This window comes from Oculina patagonica, chromosome 1 (assembly GCF_052425735.1).
Source record: "Oculina patagonica isolate OP01 chromosome 1, crgOcupat, whole genome shotgun sequence".
Lineage (NCBI taxonomy): Eukaryota > Metazoa > Cnidaria > Anthozoa > Scleractinia > Oculinidae > Oculina > Oculina patagonica.
The window spans coordinates 4,862,247-4,882,808 of NC_135758.1; the positions used below are offsets into that span (position 1 = coordinate 4,862,247).

General features: G+C 39.1%; 2 protein-coding genes and 1 pseudogene across 2 annotated transcripts in view; 1 reads left to right on the top strand and 2 right to left on the bottom strand.

Annotated features, from left to right (window-relative positions):
• The window catches only part of LOC144649639 (uncharacterized), a 187,879-nt gene extending 174,192 nt beyond the window's left edge, over positions 1 to 13,687 (bottom strand). Inside the window, exon 1 of the mRNA XM_078509223.1 lies at positions 13,612 to 13,687. The gene's annotated coding sequence lies outside the window, so the exon portion shown is untranslated. The remainder of the gene's footprint in view (positions 1 to 13,611) is intronic.
• The window catches only part of LOC144648597 (uncharacterized), a 701,885-nt gene that overhangs the window by 354,059 nt on the left and 327,264 nt on the right, over positions 1 to 20,562 (top strand).
• Positions 378 to 964, bottom strand: LOC144636281 (uncharacterized; annotated as a pseudogene).

A 20,562-nucleotide genomic window follows, 5' to 3' on the forward strand; every position in this document is an offset into this window, starting at 1 on the left:
TTACAGTCCGTACTGCGCAATCTCGGCTGCAATGTTTATGTGAGCCTCACAAACAAAGCAAAACTAAAAATTACGTGACAAACTTATCTGTTTCTTCATTATTAACGCCAGATATCCTTGCAGAACAAATAATAACAAGTAGAAGAACCTTGACGCTATTTCAAACCGACGTTTCAGCTCATCGGAAGTTCTTGAACGAAGCGAACTGTAATGGCGGACTAAAAAACTTCATGTATGCTGTCACCGAAGTGTAACGTTTCAACGAATTCAAAACAAAAACGTAAACAAACCCCGAGTCTGCGCAGTACGGACTGGAAATCAGCTTTAATGTCCTGTCCGAACAAATGGTTTGGCGAATTGTTCCATTCCTTAATAATCTAACAAATTCTTGCTGATTTCGTTTGGATCTTAAATGGATGGTTAGCTCTTGTGTTTTTGCTTCTACAACACTCGAAATAATTGTTAAAGTCTAGACCATTTAATCCGAACACTGTTTTATAACATTTTACTAAGGACAGGTACTCTCGTCTATGCTGAAGTGAGTTCCAGTTTAGTAGTTTGCATCGTTTTCGTATGGCATGCATCTCACGGGGTTTTTGCCCAAGGGCGATTCTTGATGCTCTTCGTTGTACTTTATCAATAGCTAGTATATCTTTAACTAGATGCGGTGACCATACAGGGCATGCGTATTCTAGGATCGGTCTCACTAATGACTTGTAAAGCATGGACAAAATTTCTTTGTTCTTATTTCCAACTGTACGCTTTAATAAGCCAAGCACTTTGTTAGCTTTGTTCACAATTACGTCCACGAGATTCGACCAAGATAAATCCCTCGACGTGTTAATACCTAGATCCTTAGATCTTAATATGAGTCGACAAATCTTAATTCTGTATTTGACAGGTAATAAGAATGTGTACTTTTGTCCTGCTTATGCATTATTCTCAATACTTCGCATTTGTACATATTGCGTGTGTACATATTGTGAATTTGCCCCTGCTAATTTTCCCCGCTACACCCCCCTGCTTCATGTCCCTTTAGTGTGAACAACACACGATTTTGTCGCTGCTACATGGAAGTTTTACGAAGTTTCTGGAGTGTCGCACGCAAACTTGGCGGGATGCGGGATGACATAAAAGTCGAGGGCGCGACGCGGGATACAAGAAATTTTAAACGGCGGGATATGGGACAAAAATACACTGAGGAAATCGGAAAACACGAAAAATAAAAAATAGGGAGACCGCGGGGGGGGGGGGGGTGTCCCCTAGCTGCGCGCTTTCGTTGCCATTCTTTCCAGGCTCCGCGCGCTTACTTTCACCTCTCCCCATTTTCCCGCAGTAAAAAAATTAGTCCAGTCCCTGAACTCTCTCTTCCGCGTGCCTTTTATAGGGGCTGAACCCAGGCGCGCGAAGAGAGAGTCCAGGATAACTTGGCGCAAGCGCCAGTTTTTCCCCATAAATTGGGGGGAACACCATATTTGGCAGCCATTTTGAAAACGCGCGCGCACAGATGACGAGTTCAACTACGCGTCCGTGTACTGTTAAAAGCTAACGGCCAAAACAAAAATCGCTATCCGTCAACCATTCCTAGTATTTTGTAACGGTTTATTGAATTGGTTTTGGATGCAATTGAGCACAGTTTTTTTCTTGCATTTATTCGCGCGCACGGTCGCGTAGTTGAATTCGTTATTTGAGCGAGCCGGTTTTAACCATGCGCATGCAAGCGCGCGCGTCCCAAGCAAGTGACGCCACAATCCTCGCTTCTGATTGGTTCGTTCTGAGCATGCGCATGCAAGTTATCCTGGACTCTCTTCGCGAACCTGGGTTTAACCCCTATAAAGGGCGCGTGGAAGAGAGAGTTCAGGGACTGGACTGCGGAGTAGAGAGAGGCAGTGGCGCATGTGTTAAAACCACATAGCTAGGGAAGATTCCCTTTCAATTTTTAGGAAGACCCTCCCGAATGTTTACTCTTAAAACATATGTTACTCTTCGGTAGTTCAGAATTTTTATTTGCCAGAAGTATTTACAAGTTGGCCCACCCTAATATAATCATTTCTAAACTTTTCTCAGCCTTAGTACAATAGTGATTCACTGATATGTTACAATGGAAATGAGAATCAATTAACTGGCGGCGACGGTGAACGGTGCAAGATAGTTCAAGTTTGATTTTGAATTTACACGTAGATTCTGAAATTTAGCAAAGGAGAACGAAATAATAAAATAATCATCTTGAATATCAAATTTTTAACGGAACACTATTTACACCATTTCATGTATAAAGTTCACAGAAACGATTGAGCAGGATTTCTCAATGCCACCTCCACTTTTCGCAAACGCAACAACTCAACGTAACGGTTTATTTCAGTGGTTGTTCCAAGTCCTCGGCAACCACAGGTCGGGAAAGCCTCGCACAATTGAAATGTTTTATTCAGTCAACAGGCTTCTTGCTTCTAACCAAAACGCCTCGTACGGTGTTTTGGCAATTCAAGCCGCAAAATATGCGCCATCTTTAGATAAGCGAATTCAAACTCAATCTGCTGTTGTTTAGCTCGTCCCCAATCTTCCTCAACATGGTACCAATCTCCCTGGATGTGCGCTTTTCTCTGTTGGCTGCGTCAGCATCCGCTGACCTGTGCTGAGCGCCGGCGTTGGTTGATTGGGATGCGCGGTCACGTGGTTCAATGCGCTTGAAACTTCGTCTGCGGCTGCTGTTCCGGCGGAGAAGACCTGAAAATCCCATGATGCAGTGAAAACCGTAGGACTTGTGAACAGTTCTGTAGAAAATGAATACAAAAAAGGTTATAAGTAATGATACCGATATAACGAGCTGTTTCACTAACTTCAATGAAGATGCATCAAGTTTCCTCTGCAGAATTCCTGCTCTCTTCGTTTTAGCCAGGTACAATTTACATAAAATAATTGAATTAAGACGGCGCATACAGGCGTACAGATGACATTTGCGGCCAATTCTAATGTCGGATCTGTATGCCATTGCGATCAATAGGTGAAAAGCCGGCTAGTTTCGCGGAAACCTATAATAGGATTTATAAGAAAAGGAAATAATTTTCCGACTGAAGTATAGAGCTCTTATGAATAAAAGAAATTGTGTGTTGATATATTGCGGTTTGTTTATACGGTGTTTATATTACATCATTGCCGAATCGAACTTTGAGGGGGGAAGAATGTTTCAATATAAAACTACTTTACGACCTCTATTTCTTCTTGGACTACGAGCGGATTTCTTTGTTGTCTACAAGCGCCTGAGTAGTGAATACATTTTTCTGTCTTTTAACTATTTCGTTTACGTATAAAAAGCCAGTTGAATTCACATCCGTACGCACATACACACGTCGGTGGAAACCTACTGAATTTGCGTCGAAAAGAATTCTCATTCCCTCGAATTTCTATCTTTTTACTTGCAGTTTGTTTGCAGGCAAAACTGACGCAAAATTATTTCTTTAAATAAATCAACTGCGCTGAGCGTATTGCAATATCTATGTAGGTCTCATTTTGAAAGCAAGATCCAAGCGGAGAAAATTACAGAAATTGTTTCTTCCACAGGCAAAGACCATCAATGTTAACGTTGACATCGAAGGGATTTTGAGGAAAGTTCCGTAAATAATTTCTTTGTTTATTGCGTTGCGAACTTGTCGTTTTTTACATATATATTTAATTTAAACTTAAACCAAAAACGCTTTGGAATATTTGTACTTTTTAATTTGTAACTAAGGCTTTCTGAGGCGTTTTCCCACTAAGCCGGTTATATCTAATTACGTCCTTTAGCGATTTTTTTCAACTAGTCAGTTTGTTCGGAAATGTCGCTGTTAGTGCTCTTACAGAACCGGAAAGAAACTTAAGCTAACACAACAGGTTTCAGTGGATAATAACTTCTCCTCAATTCTGGCTTAAGTTAAGAAGATTTGTGGGTGAAACTTATAATCATTATTTGAGGTCTTTGAGCGCAATACGTCAGATTTTCAGTTTGTATTTCTGAAGCGTATTGCAATATCTATGTAGGTCGTAGGTCTAGGTTTGTATTTTTTTATTTTAAGTTTGTATTTTCATAGCAGCAATATTCAGTTAAATTCACGCAGTTGAATAATCTTGTTCTATGTGAAAAGTAAAGTACTCTAGATTCTGCCTTTTCTCACTTCGATAATGGAGAAAAAATCCCGCTTCCGAAATGAGGTGTTATATCTTATAGGCCGGTCCGGGCGGCGAAATTTGCTCTTTCTCTTAAGGGCATGTTTATATGGAGGAGTGTTGTCCCTTGTAGGAGGGTAACCCTCTCCCCCGAGCTATCTCTTACCGAGCGTTTATATGAGAAAGTTGTGCCTGTTGACCGAGCCAAAACTTGGCCCTCTCGGTTCAAAAGACTGGCGAGAGTTGTTTTGAAACACCTATTATTTCTGCCTTTTTTTTAATAAGGAACGCTGAAACATCGACCACGACCATCTTTTGGACAAATTTACCGCCGACTTCGATTTCAATGTATCTGCAATTTTGTTTTGGTCGACTGTAGCGTTTGTGCATGCTCTGTATGTGTCAGCTTGTCCCTGGTAGGCGAGGCAAAAATAACCAAACTGTTTATATGGAAAAAAGTTGGCTCACTCCCCAGGGTCACCCTACCTTCAAAGCGAGTGACCCTCCACCCAGGGTCACCCTGCCCCCCAAGCCAACTTTGAAATTTCTCATAAAAACAGTTCGCAGCTATTTATAAAGAAACGTATGAAAAGCTCTCTCGCCCGGGGTGGCTCAGTAAGGAGGGTAACCCTTCTACCAGGGCCAACTCTCTTCCATATAAACAGGCCCTTAGTCAGAGTTACAAGCCGAGACCTAATTGATTCATTAATAATGCATAAAGCCAGGCACTTTTCTTTGACGACAAAGCAGTGCCGGGAAACGGTGAAAGTCTGTGTCAATCAAGTCATTGCTAAGAAAGACGTCACCCAAAGTTTAGTTTTTCTCTGAAATATTTAAATATCAATGACTGCATGCGTGTGCCGCAGTCTCGATGCGGCGCTTATTCGAGAAATTCCGTTTAACTAAAAACAGCACTACAAAGCAACTCTAAAACAAATTTCTTTCCATGAAAAGCGATGTTTCGCAGTTCAAAGTGATTTCCTGTCCGACATTCTTACAATACTTAGTTCAGTTAATGTTTTGAAGACCGCGAACTTTTCCAGGCCATGTACAGCTAGCATTACTGACTTCTCTCTTCAGCAAGAGACGAATACTGACAATCAAAAGACGCTATTTTCAATTACTGTAAAATAAAAGATTCTTTGCCCGGGGGGGGGGGGTACTCCCATAAATTTCGGATAGGGGTGTGCCGCCAAGGTTCTTAAACCCTGACCCTATTTAAGGATAAAGAAAGCGAAAATTGATACCCTTTTTAAGGCCCAAAACCGAAAAATGACACCCTATTCAAGGGGAGGAAAAGCGTTTCGTGGCGACCCAAATAACGGCTAACCGGGCACGGCAAGACACACTTCTTTACAAAATCGCTTTACTAATACCTGAACAGAAAATTCAGTTTTAAGATACCTTTTTTCGTTTAGCTGGGCGTTTATTTTAGCTAATAGAATTTAGGTACCCTATCTAAGGATCGCACCGGGAACACATTGCCAAAAGGAGCAAAAATGATACCCTATTTAAGGACCGAGAACCTCAAAAACCATACCCTATCGGGCGGCACATACCTATATAGGCCACATATTGGAGTACCCCCTCCCCCCCCCCCCCCGGGATTCTTTGTGGCGTCCAAATTTTAAATAAACACCGCCCTCATTTAGGTGCCGCACTCGAATAAGCACGCCACTTGAGGCGCGAAAAATGTAATAAACGCCGCGGCGCTTATTTGAGTAAATACGCTATTTAATTTTCGGATGGAAATTTGTGTTTCAAAAATCTTTGGGTTTCTATTTGGACGGAATACTGTGAGTGAAACGCTTTGGTTAAAACTCTCTAAAGACAACAATACGAAACCCAAGCCTGTGGTGCAGTCGCTCTGAGCATTCTTTAACAACGTCAGATACAACGTCAGATACAAAACAAGCCCTACAAAAGGATACGTTATGTTAAAGGTGCAATTACTACGAGGTCTGTAATTGTATCTATGACAAGGTTCTTGAGTTTGATTGCTTCTGCACGCGCCTAAATCTGTTGCTAAATAAGTGCGCGGGAATCCAGGCGCGGAGCCAGGCCCCAACGCCCTGATGCGCGGAAAACGCCTCTGGATAACATACCTCGACATGTAAACCATTAAAACGTTAAAATAAGTCTTTTCTCGGAGTTACACATCATTAACTCCATCGTTACAACCTAAAATGTTATTTTACTACTTACTTTTATTTTCCAAACTCAAATGTCACGTTATCTCCAATCAGCAAGAACGGTGCCCACTTGGAAACCTTGGTAAAGCCGTTACCTCTCATCCACTTCATGGCCTCGTGAAGAGATTCACTGGCACTTTCCCCACGAACAAGGTGCTCATAGAAGCAACGCATCAGCTGCTCTGTCGCTCTGTCTTCTATGGCCCATAGTGCCACCAGTACTGAACGTGCACCGGACCCTAAGAACGCTCTAGCGATTCCAACGACTCCCTCGGCTCTAATCTGACCACACCCACTGTGACAACAGCTAAGTACCACCAGCTTAGCTCGCAGTCCAACTTGTGAAATATCAGACATTGTCAACAGGTAGTCTTCTTCATTTGGAATTCCAGTAACGCTGCATAAGGGCGAGAGAGCAATTTCTCCTCTTTCAGCATTTCCATGAGCAGCAAAATGTATCAGGCTCACTGAATGCATTGCTTGAAGAACAGTCTGCTTGGTTGCGTGCTCTCCTAACAAAGGCTTGACGTCCAGCAGTCGTCCAATCATCTCAGCTTCATTTCGTGCACAAGGCAGTGGTTTTAAGTTCTCAACACGTCCCATGTAACGCACGCGGCCAACCACAGGATCACCAATTATCAGCGCACCAGTCTGACTGTGATAGTCTGCTTGACTGTCCTGAATGAGCTTAAGGGTCGACAATGAAGGAACGATGCGGATCCTGAAAGTCTCGGAAAAATAGTTCCCCTCTTTATTCCTTAAAGCTGCAAATGGAACTTGGTTCAAGGAACGATCAGGAACAATGATGATTTCAGGCTCATCAAGTAAGTCAGCCACAGGAGCGATGAGCATTCTATAACATAAAGAAACGCTCGATTCGGAATTTTGAATTTCTTCATCATCGTCCTCTACAAGTCGTAAGGCTGCGAGGCTCTCCTCTTGGTATGATTTCAATGTTGGCTCAATGACATTAAAAGATCGGTCTTCACAATTCTCCTTGGGTAAAACACTAAAGCTGCGGAAGCTTCTAGCAAAAAAATCAGTCAACCTGCCAACTAATCCGAAGCCAACAATGTCTTCATTTACTTTTATTTTTCGAAAGTAAATGACTCCGCTGGTCTTGAGGATCCACAAAAATACATCTTGATCAAAATAAGAAATGTACAAACAAACACAATTGCTTTCATTCTTCATAATATTTTCAATACCAATCCACGATTGTGGATTAGCTGAAATTTGCCTTTCAACACAGTACTGAGTCGCCATCAAGTCTGCTAGGGATCTAGCCCGTGCCAACTCTAGAACATAAAGAGCTTTGTTGGGGTTCCCAGAAAGACAAAAAATTGCGCTAAGATACTTGTAGGGAAAATCATGCACCTCTAAAAATGATATTTTAAATTGATCGTTATCTTTCAGAAAACTACGCAACTCTTCACTTTTGTTAATACTCTGAAGCAGATAGTGAAACGCTTCCTGGATTAGTTCTTGGGATAACTTCACCAATGTGAGATTGCAATAACATGCAAACTCTTCGTAAGCGGATCCAATATCCTGACTAATTAAAAGTGCCCTGCTAAGATAACCTTCAGCGAGAACATATTCACCAAGAAAGAAAAACAATATTCCTAATTCTCGGTAACATCCTGCTACTTCTTCTCTGTCACCGGCAAATTCAGTTTTGATCGCTAGTGCTTTCTCAAGATATTCTTTAGCTTTGTCATATTTACCAAGAGATCTAAACACAGCTCCTAAGATTGTGTAACATGATGCTTCTCCTGCTCTATCAACAATTTCAGTTGTGATCACAAGAGAATTCTCAAGATATTCTTTAGCTTTGTAATTCTCGCCAAGAGAATAAAACACAGTTCCTAAGTTAGTGTAGCATGATGCTTCTCCTTCTCTGTCACCAATTTCAATTCTGATTGCAAGTGCTTTCTCATAAAATCCTTTGGCTTTGTTATATTCACCAAGAGTTCGAAATAAAGTTCCTAAGTTTTCGTAGGATATTGCTTCTTCTTTTCTGACGCCAATTTCAATAGTGATCGCAAGTGCTTTCTCGAGATACTTTTTAGCTTTATCATATTCACCAAAAGTTCGAAATAAAGTTCCTAGGTTTGCGTAGCAAGATGCTTCTCCTAGTCTGACGCCACTTTTAATTCTGATCGCAAGTGCTTTCTCGTAATATTCTTTAGCTTTGTCGTATTCACCAAGAGATTTATACACAGTTCCTAAGTTTCCGTAATTTTCCGCTTCCCCTGCCCTGTTGCCAATTTCACTCCTGATCGCAAGTGCTTTCTCGTGATATTCTTTAGCTTTGTCGTATTCACCAAGAGATTGAAATACAGTTCCCAAGTATGCGTAATTTGTTGCTTCTCCTGCTCTGTCACCAATTTCAATTGTCATCGCTAGTGCATCTTCGTGATATTTCTTAGCTTTGTCATATTCACCAAGAGATCGAAACACAGCTCCTAAATTTGCGTAATCTGTTGCTTCTCCTTTTCTATCACCAATTTCAATTTTGATTGCGAGTGATTTTTCAAGATATTCTTTAGCTTTGAAATATCCACCAAGAGAATGAAACACTGTTCCAAGGTTTCCGTAGGATGTTGCTTCTCCTGCTCTGTGGCCAATTTCAATTGTCATTGCAAGTGCTTTCTCGTAATATTCTTTAGCTTTGTCATATTCACCAAGAGATTGAAACACAGCTCCTAAGTTCCCGTAATCTGCTGCTTCTCCTTGTCTGTCGCCAATCTCAATGCTGATCGAAAGCGCTTTCTCAAGATATTCTTTTGCTTTGTGATAGTCACCAAGCGCATAAAACACAGTTCCTAATTTCCCATAGGATGTTGCTTCTCCTCTTCTGTCGCCAGATTCTATCATCATTTTGATTGCTCTCTCATAAAGTTCTCTCGCCTCTGCATATTCACACCGCCGTTTATATAAGCTGGCTAGTTCAATGGTAACATTCCCTTCTAACGCTGTTTCACCACACTCGCGATAAATAACAAGAAGTTTTATGCCATATTTTACTGCATTTTTGTTATCGGAGATGACAAGACATGCCCTGAACATTATATTGTAGAACGCGCAGTAAACCATTTTTCCAAATTGATTTCCTTTCCCTATTGCTTTAGTACGTAGGATAATCAAACATTCTTTGCATATCTCGATTGCTTTGAGAGCACGACCAGTGTTAACAAGAAAAAGAGCAACAGCTATGCAGATATGAAAGGCTTGAATAAGTCGAATAATGTCATTCATGACGCCCTACAAGCCTTGGAAAAAAACATAAAATAATAATTAGTATTTGAAAAAAGTTGTGCTTTTTCATTCTGAAAAATTAGTATATTCCAAATAAAAGCCGCTTATAATTTGTTTTAAAATCAAGACTGAAAGGAGTTAATACAGCGAGGCATAAAAAAATAAATATATTTTTAAGGATTTATTAGTAAAACTAGAACGACTCAATCTTTGGAAGCCGAAATTTAGGTAACTTTCTTTGTATTACTTTTTCATTGACGTGAATAAAAAAATTGCCATTTTCCTTTAAATGGACCCTGTGCGTGCAGGTTTCACTGTTTTTGCTGCAGCCAAGCAGAAGGATAGGGATTAACCCTGCAAACTTTTTGTTTAAAGAAGAAGCATGCAAAAAATAAACTTAAATGTCTAACAAGTGTATCATTGTTAGCTAGTGTTTACAGTAAAGAGCAAAATTTTCAGCACAAAACTTTAGCCTTGCAGTATTGTTTGTTGTGTTTTGTCATTTGTGAATTTTAGATCACCTGGTAGCCCCTACGTTAGCAGCGTTATCGTTGGTGGTCCCTTGCTGTTTTAAGTTTTACTTTGACGTATTTTTAAACCAGTAGTCTTTTCAGATCCGATAAGTTGTGTTTCTCTTGGTTTCTTTTAACATGGTTGTAGCCATCAACGTTTGAGTGATTTCGCTTTGCGAAACATAACCGTGACACTTTGACTTCATATTCCCCGAAACACGTGACGTGGCCGGCAGTGCAGGGGCGGATCAAGGGGGGGGGGGGTGCAGGGGGTACACACCCCTCCCTGAGATAACCTGAGGCTTGGTATTCTCTTTTAAAATTTGTGTACGTCACCAGACAGTTATGCCATTCCTAGAGGTGTTTCCCTCCTACGAAATATCCTGGATCCGCCCCTGTAGTGCGTGATTTGGGGGACAAGTGAGTTCAAAGTACGGAACTTAATACAGTGTATTGATTATTGGTTATCGGTTTTTCCATCAGTCAATTAAGTTACTGGACTATCTACCTATCTAACTAACTACAAAAATTTAATAACAACAAATTCAAAATAACAAAAGAAAAGTCTGCTTTTCATGGAGGCCGTGTCTAAAATTTACTTACAATTTAGATATTACTTTAAAATGTGCCGACTTAATTTAGATTTGAAATCGGCCAGTGAAGATGCTTGTCTTAGGTCTACAGGTAAGTTGTCCCACAACTGAGCTCCACTGTACGAAAAACTTTTCTTGAGATAATCAGTTCGAGGTTGTGGAAGAACTAATTTGATTTCGGTATTCCCCCCACAGTGCCATGTGGGGGGAATAAAAATGCAGGTGATGACCACCAATGACGGCGAAAAATCTGTCCACAGTTGCAATCGTACTCTATCAGTTTTTAGTCCTGTTGGTGTCTCGCATATATCACTTTCATTGCAACAAAAATTAAAATACATTGTACGATAATCGTACCTTTAGCAGCTGAACTTGACCATGCACCACTGAACCGTACAATTTTGGAAAATCGCCTAAGCCCATTTCATACGTTATTGCATTCTAATTGAAAACTAACACAAGTGGTGACATTTACTTGTACTTTATGTATGTAAGTTGAAGGCGCGTTTATAATTGCAGTTATTTTTGTCCTTTCAAACTAAATAAAATATAACATAAACGAAACAAATTTTTTAAGTAACACCCACAAACATAACGTTTTCATTAATATTTCGTTTAGCCAGCCCCTCTGCGCGGTCCCTGCGCTGTATTGTTAGTTATGTTTAATTTATTGGTCTGTTTTCCAATAGCGTGTGAAATGAAAGTATACCGCGACGAAAGTGTATATGACATGAAAAAATATGTCCTGCTGATTTGAAAGGCCTTTCAAAATTCAGTAGAATGGCGTTTTTCTTTTTGAAATATCTTTTTTCGTTTCAGAGATATTGACATTTTTTCTATTATGCAAATTAGATCAGTGATGACGTCATGAGGTTTGCAACTAAAAAAATAGGTCACCATATGGCATAGTGATACAGATTGCGCGGTTTTCGTAAGCCGGTTAAAATTGGTTAGAGGTTTGTGTTCGGGAGTTTAATTTAAAATGCTTATAGCAAGCTAGGGGCATCGTGGATGATTATGGATGAAAACGAAACAGTCATAAATGTTATATGCTTCACAAAATTTAAAGTATGAACAGGAGTTGATGTTACTTCTTCCGTATTGTCCGTAAAAGCAGAAACGATTAAACATTTGGACAAGATTGCGTGACGATTTACAAAAAGCATGTTCATTACAACAAGGGTTGAAGAACTTCACATCGTTTTCTTTCAGATTTTTCACCATTTTGATGATGACTCTTGAAACAGATTTTGCAATAAAAGCACTTGAAATAGTGACTGTTACTCCATTGTACTGTAAGCACTTAGTGACAGATTTTCCTAAAAACGGGTGTAAATGCTCACGTCAATATAATGATGACCTTTTGAACGCTGGAAACTAGGCAATTATTATCGAGCTACCATACACAGGAGCGAAGACTGTTTATCATGATGTACAAATTTCGCGAATCATCACTTCCATATCAATGTAACCATTTTATGATTTTTCTAGCTGTAAGAAGAACTTAAGATCTCTGAGAGTCGTAAAAGCATGAAATTCGATTTCAGTGTATGGCAAAGGCCGGGACAGTGTAATACTGCAAAGCGGCCAAACAAACGCATTTTGATTTAGTTGCGTAACTTGATTTACATTTATCCATGTACATCTTTTATTTTTGAAGGTTTTTGTTTGCACTGTAAAGAAAAAATTGGTCAAAATTCGAATGACTTAAATACAAAAACCGAGGTAAAGTTTTCTATTTTTTAAAACAAAATAAATATTTGGTCGCATTGTGTAAATAAACGCGAGTCGCCGTCGAAATATTTTTTCTCAAAGACGTCTTGCTTTTTAAGCAAGACGAAAACACAAGTGCTTAACTGAACTGAAAACGAAGATTTATTTTCACAAAAAGCTTACAAATGTCTTAACTGGAAAATTATTTCGTCCTGTTCAAGTGTTGAATAATCGTGACTTGAGAAAGAACTTTTAATTATGCGTGGGAACACGTGTCGCTGATTGGCTGTTTTTAATTGAAACTAATCGTGCGTGTCCGTACGGAGTCCGTTCTTGCAGCTGATCATTGTTTTCTACATTACAGCGAACGATTATCGATCCCGAACCATTCCCTTGGGATTGCTAACAGCTTTTTTCATATAACAAAGAGTCTAATGCGCATGCGCAAAGCGCACGCAAGCATTAGACTCAAAAATTGGTAAAATACTGAATAAACATTATCTCTAAACTATTTAAGCAGTGTTACTGGAACTTGGCACCACAAATGTGCATCACAAAAGAAACAAAATGACACTCTTAGGGCTGTTGCCATGACAACAGTTTTTGCCGCTGGTGCTGTCTTAATAAAAACTGAAATTCCCAGTTTTTGTCTTAAACCAAGAACCATCTAGCGCAGCCAATCCGATGATGGGAATTAAGACAATATGGGAACTATGTCTGTTCTAAGCATGCCCCCTTTGTCTCCCTTTAGAGGTCAGAAATGGCGATATTTGTCTTTTTGAAAGAGTTGCTATGGCAACAATCTAAGGGTGTCATTTTGTTCCTGTTGTGATGCACATTTGTGGTGCCAAGATTCAAGAACACTGCTTCAATATTTCCAGAGATATTTTTTATTCAGTATTTGACCATTTTTTAGTTGCAAATCTTATGTCCTCATCGCTGTTGTTAAATCAACAGAATCAAACCCAAGTTTCAGCGTCAGCAAGAGGAACTGACAAAAGTATATAATTACTTCTAGTGAGCGTTCATTCGCGTGACCTTCTCGCGTGATTCACGGTTACCGTTCAAACAACAACGAAAATCAGTCACGCGACTTATGCAAATCTATTGTTGTGAAAATTATAAGTATTTAACGTGGGCTATACATGCAGAGCTATTAGTCACGAGCGTCTTACGGATTAAAGTGAGATATAAACTTACCGTGTTCCGTTTCCTTATCTTCCGATAAAAGTGAAACCAAAAGTGATAAACTGAAATAACACTGAGGGACTTTTCCTGCAAGACAAGCGACAGACAAAAACAAATACAAATTGAAATTGAAATTATTCTGTACCAGTAACAACCAGTTGCATGAAACCAAAGAAATACCTTAACTTTTTTACTAAAATGTTTAATATGCTGTTTAAGCCCATTCTTTGTTATTTATATACAAACCGGTCACTCCAATACATTCAAACTTGGATGTTGTTTACATTTTTTCGTCGACTTATTAATTGAATTTGCATCTCAGCTTCCTCAGCTTCCTGTCATAGAAAGATCCACGCTACTTGATCTGAGGACAAATAAGGCAGCGAGAGCAGAAACGATTTTGCTCAGTCTGTTGTAATTCTTCATTCTTATTTCAAATCACGAAAGCCTGCGAAGTTTCACAGTTCAAAATGCACGATTTGATCGATTACCCGGAGTTTGCGCTTTTTCAATCAATCAAGGCCCAGTAACAATCTAAAGTTTGCGACTGTTCATCGCTTTGTTTTATGCGGCATATACTAAAACCCGAAACGAAACGAAACGGTTAACGTTCACTCCGGTTTGCTTGCTGTTTGTTCTACTCCGGTTTGCTTGCTATTAGCTTTCACTCTGGCTTGCTTGTGGTTGGCTTTTATTTGTTGGTTAGGTTTCGTTTCGTTTCGGTGGTTTCGTCGTTTCGCCTTTTCGGGTTTTAGTACATGCCGTTTTATAAATATCAAACTTTGTATGATATCAAATATCAAACGTTTTATGAACTATCAAAATTGTCCTATATATTCGAAACTGGCTAAAACAAAGACCATAGTTGTACTTACCGCGGCGAAGTTCGCTTTGCAAAGTGAAACTACGAAACACTCGCAGGGGTGCTCGGCGTTCTAAGAAAGTACCACTATTATCATATTAAGTCATGCATGCAATGAGTCTTACGAAGTTTCTGGAGTGTCGCAGACAAACTTGGCTGGATGCGGGATGACATAATAGTCGAGGCGCGACGAGGGATGCAAGAAATTTTAAACGGCGGGATATTTTCCGATTATGCTAGTAAAACTGGCATTTTATGCTTCTAGCAATGCTCATTTTTGCCCCCAAAAGGCTGAAAGCTCTTTTAGTCTAAAAAATGCTTTGCGTTATTTTAAGAAATACATACAAAAAGACACCATGCGTGTGTGTGTTGTACAGAGAAACATCTTTCCAATTCTTTCTACACTTCTATAACTGTATAATACGTGTTTGTTTATGTATAACACAACGTTGGCCAGCTAGTTAGCTCTTTGTTCACCTGTCCTTTGAAGAAATTTATATGTTTCATGACATAAGCAAAGCGTTAATCGTTTGTTGTACTGCAACATGACACTTGCCAGTTAAAGCTGTAGTCAACCAGGGCACGACGTCGACAATGGCGTGGCTGACGCCATCTTTGTTTTGTGGAGAGCTTAAAGAATTGGAGTTTCCTAAATGTCTTTAGTGTTTGAACACCAAAAACAAGCAAATTTTTGCTTTTGACAACAAAAATGAAGTTAAAATTGGTAAAAAAATGCGCATTATGCTAGCATTTCGTTTTTGAGAAAAAGTGTAAAAAATGTGAAGCCAAATTATGCCAAAACCAAAAAGCGCAAGCATAATCGGGAAATGCCTAATGATATGGGATAAAAATGCATTGGCACATGTGTCAAAAACACATGCATAGCTACCTTCCCAAATGTTTAGTCTTAAAACATGTGTTACTCTCTTATAGTTCAGAATTTTTATTCACCTGAAGTATTTACAAGTTGGCCCATCCTAATATATATATATTAATTTATAAACTTTTCTCAGCCTCAGAACAATAGTGAATCACTGATATTACAATGGAAATGAGAATCAGTTAACTGGCGGCGACGGTGAACGGTCTAAGAGAGTTCAAGTTTGATTTTTGAATGTACACGTAGATTCTGAAATTTAGCAAAAGTGAACGAAACAATAAAATAATCATCTTGAATATCAAATTTTTAAGAGGGGGGCAAAGGGTTTATGCGTGACACGTGAAAAGGGCAAAAATTAGTCCGTGACGCGTGAAAATAGGGCAAAAATTAGACCGTGACGCCTGAAAAATAGTTAGAAAAGACACGTGATCCGTGAATTCTGCTGTTTCAAGTATACGTGACACGTGAATTTGGTTAAAACTTGTGCGTGAAACGGGATCACGAACCCCCTTTTGGTACCCTCTTTTAACGAAACACTATTTACACAATTTCATTTATAAAGTTCACAGAAACGATTGAGCAGAAGTATTCCTCAATGAAACCTCCACTTTTTGCAAACGCAACAACTCAACATAACAGTTTATTTCTGTGGTTGATCCTCGGCCCTCGTTAACCACGAGTCAGGAAAGCCTCGCAAAATTGAACTGTTCCATTTTCAACAGGCTTCTTGCTTCTAACCAAAACGCCACGTACGGTGTTTTGACAATTCAAGCTGCAAAATATGCGCCATCTTTAGATGAGCGAATTCAAACTCAATCTGCTGTTGTTTAGCTCGTCCCCAATCTTCCTCAACATGGTACCAATCTCCCTCGATGTGCGTTTTTCTCTGTTTGCTGCGTCAGCATCCGCTGACCTATGCTGAGCGCCGGCGTTGGTTGATTGGGATGCGCGGTCACGTGGTTCAATGCGCTTGAAACTTCGTCTGCGGCTGCTGTTCCGGCGGAGAAGACCTGAAAATCCCATGATGCAGTGAAAACCGTAGGACTTGTGAACAGTTCTGTAGAAAATGAATACAAAAAAGGTTATTCTTGGTTTTCACCTGACGTCATCAAAATTCTAAAATCCAGAATCGCGAGAACCCTGCCTTTTTATCCTTCACTGGCTATTTGACGTCCTTAATATATATCTTATTGAAGATTTTCAGCTCGATAGCAACCGCTGTCTTTAAAATATAACATTTTTGACTTAATAGCTTTGGATTTATTTTTTGCAGCGCGTGACAGTATCGTTACTAACTTCAATGTAGATGCATCAAGTTTCCTCTGCAGGATTCCTGCTCTCTTCGTTTTTGCTAGGTACAATTCACAAATTAAGACGGCACATACAGACAAACAGATGACATTTGCGGCCAATTCTAATGTCGGATCTGTATGCCAGTGTGATCAATAGGTGAAAAGCCGGCTAGTTTCACGGAAACCTATAATAGGATTTATAAGAAAAGGAAATAATTTGCCGACTGAAGAATAGAACTCTTATGTGTGTTGATATATTGCGGTTTGTTTATATTATATCATTGCCGAATCGAACTTTGAGGGGGGGAGAATGTTCCAATATAAAACTACCTTACGATCTCTTCCTTTTTTCTTCTTTTGTTTACGAGTAGATTTCTTTGTTGTCTACAAGCGCCAGAGTAGTAAATAATTTTTTTTTGTCTTTCAACATTTTCATTTACGTATGAAAAGCCAGTTAAATTCACATCCGTACGCACATACACACGTCGATGGAAACCTTCTGAATTTGCGTCGAGATGAATTCCCATTTCCGCGAATTTTTACTTGCAGTGTGTTTGCAGGCAAAAATGACGCTATACGATTTCTTTGACTGAATCATCTGCGCTGAGCGTATCGCAATATATGTAGTTCTCATTTTGAAAGCAGCATCCAGACATTGACAGCGAAGGGATTTTGAGGAAAGTTATTTAATAATTTCTTTGTTTATTGCGTTGCGAAATTGTCGTGTTTTTTTTTTACATTTATATTTAATTCAAACTTAGACGAAAAATGCTTTGGAATTTTTGTACTTTTGTACCTTAGGCTTGCCGAGGCGTATTCCCACTAAGCCGGTTATCTCTAATTAGCTCCTTTAGCGATTTTTTCAACGAGTCAGTTTTGTTCGGAAATGTCGCTGTTAGCGCTCTCACAGAACCGGAAAGAAACTTAAGCTAACACAACAGGTTTCAGTGGATAATGACTTCTCCTCAATTCTGCGTTGGTTAAGTCCAAGTTAAGAAGATTTGTGGGTGAAACTTATATTCATTATTTGAGGTCTTTGAGTGCAATACGTCAGATTTTTTAAAAGCACATATATTTATATTTTCATAGCAGCAATTCAGTTAAATTCACGGAGTTGAATAATTTTGTACAATGTGAAAAGTAGGGAAAGCTAGATCTTGTCTTTTCTCACTTCGATGTACCACAGAACGGAGAAAAATTCCTTCCAAAATGAGGTATGATATCTTATAGGCCGGTCCGGCCGGCAGAATTGTCATTTCGCTTAGTCAGAGTTTAATACAAGCCGAGACCTAATTGATTCATTATGAATGCTTTACTAATAATGCATAAAGCCAGGATAAATAAAGAAAGTTGAATCAGGTTAAATGGTGGTGTTTATAAACTGCATGCGACAAAGTTCAAATACGTGGGCAGCTCTACTCCCGCGCAAAAAAATTCCGCTGCTTGAATAAAAATATTAAATGATTCCCTGCGATCTGGTGCATTAAAATTACAAAATCTTACCTCGAAAATTTAGCCGCTGGAAAAATCGCTAACGCTCAATCGTCCTGGCCGAAAGCTTGCTATGTTATGATTTTAACGCCAGCTCGCTCAAGGATTTCTGAGTGTTGTGAAAAACATCGGCGCATTGTTAAGCCTGTTTATTTGTGGTACAGAATGATGTCATGCCTCAGGAACCGGAAAAATGTATCCTTACGTATTTCCGCTTTTCAATCGGTGTACAATTCTTCATTTGAAATCGAAACTTGAAAAAAAATGGGTTCGATGTCAGGATAAACACCTCATCTTTTTATTCCAACACCGCAAAATAAAGAAAACGTCCCTTTTAAATTTTCTGCTCAGTTGAAGTTTATGCTTTGTCAGTCTGACACACCGCTAAAAATCATCATTATTTTAGCAGGGAAATTTTGGGATAAATAGTGACATAACGTACAAAGAATTCCAAACTTGTACAGCTGGCTTCTGTACGCGGGTGAAAAGCTTCATTGCGCGTGCGCTCGATTGTTTTTTGCCTTGTTTTACGGCTATTTTTGGAATTTATATGAAAAATAAACATCTTGTATAACAACTGGGGTATGGAACCTGACTATCCATTTAATACCACCAGCTTAATAAGTGACAGGTTTTTTAAAAAAATGCTTCCTTATTTCTCGAAAGGCAATTTAAACCATCTACATCCGCATTATTTTTTTTGCCTTGACTGTTTTTTAAGGTGCAGTTACTTTGTCGGCGCTTGTTGCCTATCGCATTCAGTAAAGCTTTCTCAGCGATTTCTGTGTTGCTTGGAAACCCACTAAAAGTTTTTTTGCGGTCAAGATGGCTAAAATAAGTAACAATTCGGAAGGAAACGGCGATATTTGATTTTATTCTCAGGAACAATAGATTTAAGGGATAGGAAGTCCCACCCTTATAAAAAATTATAAACAATACGACAAAAACAAAGACTTTTGGATGGTTTACAGTTAATCAGTAAACATTCAAGCAGTGAACTCAAGTTTTGCGGTCGAGACTTGCTCAAGGAAAACTGATTAATTAATTTAGTCTTGTTATGAACCACTTTGCGTCAAAGCAAGTTTTGTGTTTCTTTAACTCGGCGTGGCTCGAACCTCGCGAAAGCTGCTGAGCGTATCAAATATCGAGATTTCGCCTTGTGTTCTTGTTTCCCTTGCACAACATTGTGGCGTCTGATAGACGTATATTCCGGATAAATCAAATCACTCTCGGATGTGTGCTGCGTCTTGTCAATCGTTAAATTATGGGAGGTGAAACCAAAAAAAGAAAACTGCAGACTCCAAGGTTTGATAAGTTATAACTTGCCCGGCTAAATATAACAGATATAAGAAAAAAAAATCCCCTTTTCCTCATTCTCAGTTTTGATGATATTGGATGTTAAACGTACCGTTTCACGAAACGACAAACTTGAAATAAATATGCACGCGTTACTATATTTGATGCTTACTTGTCCAAGCAAAAGGGGAATACCCTTGCAAATGAAATCGAAAGTGACAGCAGAATAAATTAAAGATTTTCAAATGAATTTTTTTGGTGGTAAATACACTTTAAGCAGGCCTGCTTTAAGGGTTTTTGTGACATATTATTCTCGTGAATTCTATATTGTTAAGACTTATTTTTTATGCTTGTTTTGGTCAAGTATACTAAGCATTTTTTGCCGTTCGCCTAAGTGACTTGCGCGCCCTAAGAGGATATTAAAGGGAGTGAGTTATAATATCACAAATAAATAAGACTCTTTAACAGAACTTTCCAGAAATCTAGGAACGCAATCTTTTCGGGCACTACTTTGAATCTTTGCTTTTAAGCTCAGAGAATTGCTTAGAGAAGTTTACACCTTCTCCTCGTCCGGCAGAGAGCAAGCCACAGCGAGCACTTTGCCGGTATAATCAGATCAAGTGGCCAAGAAACATCACCGTACCCATACCCAACATCCGTCAAAAACCATCTTTAGTCGCACAAACTACAAATCCTCGATTTTATTTCACGGTGAACAAAATAGTTAATTGTAAACTGTGTTTGTATGTGAGAGCGAAATAAGCTCAGGGTTATCCTCTGAAGGAAAATAAAAAGGAACTGTGGGATTCGGAAGCCAAAGAAGATCAGAGAAATGAAAGAAAAAACCGCCAACTCACAATAACTTTGTAGCAAGTTCAGTGAACTTTGGACTAACGGGCAATAGTTTGCATATACATAAATGGGTCAATATATTTGTTTTCTTGTAATGAATATTGTGAATCATATTAGAGGTGACAGATATCAGTTATGCTATAACAAATTTATATCGTTTATTCGTTATAAACAATTATTTGTGTTAATATTTTACTTGCACTGAAAAAACAGTGTATATAAAAACCGTGTCAGGTCACTGGCAAAACATTTTAAAGAATACCAGCCCTGGGCCTACCAGAGTGAATAAA